Genomic DNA, 7,847 nt, shown 5'->3' with positions numbered 1-7,847 from the left:
CCTCCTTCAGAATTTCACCAGTTCCCAGATGCTTAGCTGTGGACTCAGCTCTCACTGTTCAAAGGACGACCCACATCCTTCCACACCCTGGGTCGCCTTCTGACGTTTTCCTTTCCACCTCCAAAGGAAAACAGAAGTATGGGACCCCCCAGCCCCCACCCCGGAGCCCCCAACTCGTGTGCGCGCACATACACACAGACTCCTTGCAGCATTTACTCTCCTTTCTAGGAACGGGCACATAGATTTTTGACCCAAGTACAGTTGCAGGTTTTAGATGGTTATTCGGATCCGACCATAAATAGCACTCAGAGAGGAATGTAAGTAAAATCAACCAGAAGTGCTACCAAAACATGAGTTGGGTCAGTGGGTAAAGGCGCAAGGGCCTCAGATTCCAAACCTAGCTCCCAGCAAAAGACACTGGGGCTAGTGAGCTGGCTTAGTGCACACAGCCAAGCCTGAGGACCTGAGTTCAAACCCGAGGACCCACAGGAGAGGCGAGAACTCTTTCTGTGACCTGAGAACAGGACAGGCTGGACTGGGTTGGTAGAGTATCTTCGTGGGTTCCATCCCCAGCATCACATAAACCGGGCCTGTTGTCACAAGTGTGTGGTCTCAACACTCTTAGGGAGGAGGCTAGCCTTGGCTACACAGATAGTTGAAGACAGAAACCAAAAAGATGTAAGAAGCTTCTTTTGTGAGTTGATTTCTCTCATTTTTTATTTTTGAGACAGGGTCACTCTATTATCTAGCTCTGGCTATCCTGGAACCCACTATGAAGGCCAGGCTGTCCTCGAACACAGAGCGATCCATCTGCCTGTCAAGGCATGTGCCACCACCTGCCCAGTTTATCTCTTCCTCTCCTGGGTTTTGGGGTGCTTGTGTGTTCACATGTATATGTGTAGGCCAGAGTTCAATGTCAGGTGTTCGCCTCAGTTGCCTTCCACCTAATTAAAAACCATTGTATTGTATTGTGTGTGTGTGTGCTCATGTGCTCATGCCTGGCAGAAGTCAACAGGTCAGTTTTCTCCTTCCACGGCGGTCTCAGTCCCAGCCTAACTCGCATGGCCACACGTGGCAGCTCCCTCGCTTGGCAACAGGAGACTCACTATTAATAACCCACAACTCCTGGGTTCAGTGATCTCCTTTCTTGGCCTCCTGAGCAGCTGGGACTGCAGCATGAGCAGTTTGGGACTCCCCACCCCTGCTGTGCCCTCCTTAGAGTCACTGGGAAGGAATCTCTTCCCAGAAGTCGAGCTGTGTGCTGGGCTGGGCAGAGCTGGTCAGCACCTTCCATGAGGTCTTGGAAGGGCTGCTTCTCTGCAGTGCTCTGGCCAGAGCTGGTCCTAGCCAGTTTCCTCAGATCCACACCTGCCTGCCAGATCTCCAAGCCTCTGCCTGTCCCGGCTGCTGGGTAATGGCCTCAAGTCAGATACTGGAAACAACCCACGCTGCTCCCAGCTAAAAGAGCTGTAACTTCCTGATGGCTATGGTGTGTGTGTGTGTGTGTGTGTGTGTGTGTGTGTGTGTGTGTGTGTGTGGTGTGCATTCTGTATGTGTATGTATGTGGTATGTGTGTATGCTATGTGTGTGGTGTATGGTGTGTATGGTGTGTGTAGTGTATTTGTATGGTTTGTGTGTGTATGGTGTGTGTTGTAGGGTGTGTATGTGTGTGTGTGGTATATGTGTGTGCTATATGTGTGTATGTGTGTAGTGTACATGTGTGTCCCAGACCATCCTAATGTGCTCACTGTTGGAATAAGGCAGTCTCAGCCTGTCGGGGTTGGAATCTGCGTCTCTGACTCATTTCTCCTTCACCCACCACCTGTGCTCTCTCCTGAACCGCCCTGGGCAGCAGTTGCTCCAGAAAGTTTCTGCTTCTGTTTTTCTTCCATTCGCTTTCCCATCACTAGCTTGAGAGAGTCTGGAACATGACCAGAAGTGTTTGGTGCCGTTTTCCACCCCGAAGCCACACCAGGAATGGATCTGGCAGTCATTTCTGAGGTCCTCCACCTTTCACCTCCTTCCCTCCACCCCATCCCTTTCCTCTTCCTCCTATTCCCCTCCACCCCATCCCTTTCCTCTTCCTCCTATTCCCCTCCCCCTCATCATCCCCCTTCTTCCTCCTTCTCAACTCTAGAAAACACCTGCCCTTTTCTGCCCAGAGCAAGAAATGCACGTCATTTGGATTTTAATTATTTGGTTTGAAATTTGTGTGTGTGTGTGTGTGTGTTTGCACGGGCCTGTGCACGAGGCAGCCAGAATTCTACACCAAACTTTCCTTGTTATCTGTCCACCTATCTTTAAAGTTAGTCTAAACCCAGAACTCACTGATTGGATAAACTAAATGACTGGCTAGCAAGCCACAAGAATGCCCTGGTCTCTGCAGGTGTGAGCACACTCCCTGCAGGGTCACACCTCCCACCCCACCCCACCCCACCCCAACCCGCCCCACTCCACCCCACCCCACCCCGCCCCACCCCACCCCCACCTGGCTCTTTTCTCTGGACGATGTGTGTCTATCCCAGGTCCCCAAGCTTGCACAGCAGACACTATACCAACCAACAGAGCCATCTTTGCTGCTAGTTTTGTCAATTGGACAAAAGCTAAAATCATCTGAGAGGAGGGAACATTAACTGAGAAAAATGCCTTCGTAAGAACCAGCTGTAAAGCATTTTCTTTTTCTTTTTTTTTTTTCCTTTTTTTTTTTTCGGAGCTGGGACCGAACCCAGGGCCTTGCGCTTGCTAGTCAAGCGCTCTACCACTGAGCTAAATCCCCAACCCCAAGCATTTTCTTTTTTTTTTTTCCGGAGCTGGGGACCGAACCCAGGGCCTTGCGCTTCCTAGGCAAGCGCTCTACCACTGAGCTAAATCCCCAACCCCGCCCAAGCATTTTCTTAATTCGAGATTGATGGGGAAGGTCCAGCCGACTGTGGGTGGGGCCATCCCGGGCCTGGGGTTCCGGGTTCTATATGAGCCATGAGGCGCAAGCCACTAAACAGCGCCCCTCCCCAGCTTCTGCTTCCACTCTTGCATCAGCTCCTCCCTGGGTTCCCACCCAGTGTGAGTTCCTGCTTTGGCTTCCCCTATGGCTTTTCCTCCCAAAGCTGTCTTTGTTCCTCCCCTCCTTTCATCTGTTTTATGACAACAATAGTAACCCTAAGACTGTCATCGGTCTAGTCCCAGGGTTTTTGTGTTTTTGCTATGTTTTTGTGGTGGTGGTGGTGGTGTTCTTTTGTTTTTTGAAACAGAGTCTCTATGTAACCAGACTGACTTGGAACTCACAGAGGTTCCCCTGACTCTGCCTCCCAAGTGCTAGATCATGCCTGGACCACTTTGATTTTTTTTTTTTTTTTCCGGAGCTGGGGACCGAACCCAGGGCCTTGCGCTTGCTAGGCAAGCGCTCTACCACTGAGCTAAATCCCCAACCTAATTTTATCTTTTTGAGGCAGGGTTTCTCTCTGTATTGCTGCTTGCTCTGTAACTCCTAAAGCACTCGCTGCTTCTTTCTTCTGGTGCTGGGATTAAGCACCTGCATCTCCACGCTAGTCCTCCCCTTGTGTTCTATGAAATAGTCTCTCCCCAGCCTGGGCGTCAGTGAGGCTGGCTGGTCAGTTTGCCCCAGAGATCTACATGTGCACCTCTATTGAGGCGTCCTACTGGGTGTATTTATATCTAGGCCCAAGGCTTGTACGGTCATACTCTACCCCCTGAGCTGTCTCCTTAGCTCCTTGCTTGCTTTTTTTTTTTAAAAGATTTATTTATTTATTTTATATACGAGTACACTGTAGCTGTCTTTTGACACACCAGAAGAGGGCATCGGATCCCATTACAGATGGGTGTGAGCTACCATGTGGTTGCTGGGATTTGAACTCAGGACCTCTGGAAGAGCAGTCGGTACTCTTAACCACTGAGCCATCTCTCCAGCCCTTGCTTGCTTTTCTGAGACAGGATCTTCGTGTGCTGTGTGTGTGAGGGATATTCCTGTGTATATGTGAGGCTGTACACACCTGTGTACCCAGAGAAGCCAAAAGAAGATACTAAGTGTCCTGTTCTGTCTGGTTTTCTGAAAGAGTTCCAGTACAGCAGTGGCCTCAGAGAAATCCTATCTTAAAAAATAAAAAAGGGGGCTGGAGAGATGGCTCCGTGATTAAGAGCACTGACTGCTCTTCTAAAGGTCCTGAGTTCAAATCCCAGCAACCACATGGTGGCTCACAACCATCTGTAATGGGATCTGATGCCCTCTTCTGGTGTGTCTGAAGTCAGCTGCAGTGTACTCATATATAAATAAATAATAAATCTTTAAAAAAAGAAGGAAAGGGGGTTGGGGATTTAGCTCAGTGGTAGAGCGCTTGCCTAGCAAGCGCAAGGCCCTGGGTTCCGTCCCCAGCTCTGAAAAAAAGAAAAAAAAAAAAAAAGAAGGAAAGAAAGAAAGAAAGAAAGAATAGAAAGTGGCCTTCTCTGATGCTCTCCTCTTACTCTCTCGAGACAGATCTTAACTAAGCTTGGAGCTAGGCTGGTAGGCAGCAAGTCCCAACATTCTCCTGCCTCAGCTCCCACATTACTGGGTGTGTGTGTGTGTGTGTGTGTGTGTGTGTGTGTGTGTCTGCCTTTTCACATGGGTGGTGGGTATTTGAACTCATGATGCCACAGCACACACTCTGACCCATTGAGCCATCTACCTAGCCCCAAGACGGGTTCCTCCTAAGTAGCTTGAGATGGTTTCAAAGTCCACAACCCTGCTTAGCCTGCCCCGTGCTAGGGTGGCGGGCGCATGGTGCCATGTTTAGCTCTCTTTTTAAATTTCTTCTTGGGCTAGGTGTGGGGGCACATGCAGAAGCAAGTGGAGGCCAGCCCGGTCTACAGAATGAGTTCCAGTACAGCCAGGGCTACATAGAAAAACACTGACTCAAAACAAAAACAAAAAAAGTAAATAAAAATAACCAAAAATCTGAAAAAAGTAATACAAATAATTTTTTATTCTAAGTGGTGGGATTAAAGGCTTCTTCCACTACACCCATCTATGATTCTTCATATTTAAATTTTTTTATGAGGGTTGGAGAGATGTCTCAGCAGTTAAGAGCACTGGCTGCTCTTCCAGAGGACCGGGGTTCAATTCCCAGCACCCACATAGCAGCTGACAACTGTCTGTAGCTCCAGTTCCAGAAAAATCCAACACCCTCACACAGATATACATGCAGGTGAAACACCAATTCACATAAATAAATAAAACAATTTATTAAAAAACTATTTTATGTGTATGATTATCTTGGCTGAATGTGGGTGTACCTGCTGGGTATATGCCTGGTGCCCTCAGAGGTCAGAAAAGGGTAGTAGGTCTCCTGGAGCGGGAGTTGTAAACAGTTGTGGGTGCTGGGTATTGAACCTGGGTCTTCCGGAAGAGCAGCCAGTGCTCTTAACTGCTGAGTCAGCTCTCCTGCCTGGTTTTAGTGGGCTTTCTTTACTCTGCATCCCGGCCTGGCTTTGGAGGCTGAAGCAATACTGCAGCTTCAGACTTCTGAGCGGATGAACCGGGCATGGCCACCTTGGGTGACAATGTAACAAGTTGCTCATGGCTATTACTGTGTGTGAAGAACCAAACGCCACAGCATGTGGGGGGTCAGGGAACAGCTTTATGAAGTTGGCGCCTTTTCTCCTTCCATTTTATGTGGGTTCCAGGGACCAAGGCTTGTGCGGCAGCACCTTGATCTGTGGAACATGGACGCAAAAGCAGCTGTGAGCTGATGGGGGTCTGGCCTCACAGAGGTGAGGTCAAAGGGGAGAGATGACTCAGAGTCAGGCCAGGCCCCAGGGTCCTGGCTTTCTTCTGCATTTCTGCCTCTGTGGAGATAAGGATTTTTCCCCCTTAGGGTAGAGGGCGGGGGAGGAACTTCCTGGGACCTGAGAGGTCAGGGAGCGTTAGCTGGAGGGAGAAGTGAGGGGCTCTTTCTGCCTGGATGCGGGCAAAGGCGATTTAAGGAAGGAAGGGTTTACTCTGGCTCACTGTTGAGGCGAGTCTGGGAGAGGACATGATGGCAGGAACGTGAGGTAAATGCTGCTTCTCAGTTGCCTTTTCCTTTCTATTCAGTCCAGGACCCCAACTCACAGGATGGTGCCACCCACGTTAGGGTGGCACGTTCACCTCAGTGAACCTAATCTAGAAACACCCTCATAAGCACACCCAGAGATTTGTCTCCAAGGCAAGATTTAGACTGTCAAGTTGTCTGCCTCAGTGGAGAAGGCTGAAGGGAAAACAAGACTTCCTGCTTCTGTGTCCTAAGCCCTGACCTTGCTGGGAAGAGGTGAACAAACACCAAACCTCAGCCCCCAACATGGCTGACAACAGATCAAAGAAAAGATGCTACCCAAGTCCACCCCTGGGGGTGGCAGTGGGGTGGGTGTGGAGATGGGGTTGGGGGTGGGGCAGGGGTGGAGATGGGGTGGGTATGGGTGGGGTGGGGTGGTGGTGCCTTCAATCCAGACTAAGGTGGGAGCCATGGAGGGTTCCCCACAGAAGGGAAACTGGCAGGGCACTGGCTTGGTGCCTCCTGTGGTCTCTGGGGAACACAGCGGGAGTGGGAGCCTAAGGAAGAAGTGAATGGCTGGCTAGGTGGGAGATGCTGAGGTCACAGTAGGAAGCTGACAGAACTCAGACACTAGTGGGTCAGATGTTGCTTTAATAACTGTCCCTGTGGCCTGTGAGTGCCCTGGGCTGGAGACTTTGGAACCCTAGAGGTGGATACCTATCTGCCGCATGCTACTGGTGATGAGCTAGAGGGCCAGGAGGATGTCAGGCTATGTGTGGAGTCCTATACAGGCCATGCTGTATATGGTCACGCATGGCCAGTGGGACTGAGAAGGTTGAAGCTAGCCAAACCCAGGACATGAGAATGGTTATGTGTGTGTCTGGGGGTGGAGGTCCCAGCCATGTTCCTGCATGGACGTCAGAGGACAACGCTGGAGTGTCTGTGTGTTCTCACCCTTCACCACTCAGTTCTGTCTTGGCAGCAATTGCCTTCACCCACCTTGGTTAGCTTGGCGCTGATGCCCTGGAGTTCGTGATGGCTCTGGTGCCCACCAGATGGTCTAACGCTAGAGGCCAATGCTCAGTTCTTATCTAGAGTCCCATGTATAAAACGCAAAGAGGACAAATGAGTCCAAAGCAGAGAGAGAGGGAGGGAGGGAGGGAAAGAGAGAGAGAGAGAGAGAGAGAGAGAGAGAGAGAGAGAGAGAGAGAGAGAGAGAGATCCTGGGAAGCATATGAAAGTCAAGGTCACCAGAGCCTACCCAACAAAGATTCATGGGTAGGTTGCCATTTTGATTTTTTTGTTTTTTTGTTCCCCCTGAGACAGGGTTTCTCTGGCTATCCTTGGAATAATTCACTCTGCAGACAAGGCTGGCCTCAAACTCAGATCATCCTGCTTTTGTCTCCCAAGTGCTGGAATTAAAGGGGTGCACCATTACCACCTGGCTTGTTTGGTGTTTTTAAAGATTTATTTTGCGGGGCTGGAGAGATGGCTCAGTGGTTAAGAGCATTGACTGGGGTTGGGGATTTAGCTCAGTGGTAGAGCGCTTGCCTAGGAAGCGCAAGGCCCTGGGTTCGGTCCCCAGCTCCGAAAAAAAGAACCAAAAAAAAAAAAACAAAACATTGACTGCTCTTCTAGAGGTCTTGAGTTCAATTCCCAGCAACCACGTAGTGGCTCACAACCATCTGTAATGGGATCAGAAGCCCTCTTCTGGTGTGTCTGAAGACAGCTACAGTACTCTTATATATAATAAATAAATAATTCTTTTAAAAAACAAGATTTATTTTGCTCTCTCTTTCTCTTTCTCTTGTTTCGTGTGTGTGT

The sequence above is a fragment of the Rattus norvegicus genome, chromosome 8 (genome assembly GCF_021556685.1).
Source record: "Rattus norvegicus strain SHRSP/BbbUtx chromosome 8, alternate assembly SHRSP_T2T, whole genome shotgun sequence".
Lineage (NCBI taxonomy): Eukaryota > Metazoa > Chordata > Mammalia > Rodentia > Muridae > Rattus > Rattus norvegicus.
Note: the sequence above shows the minus strand (reverse complement) of the source record.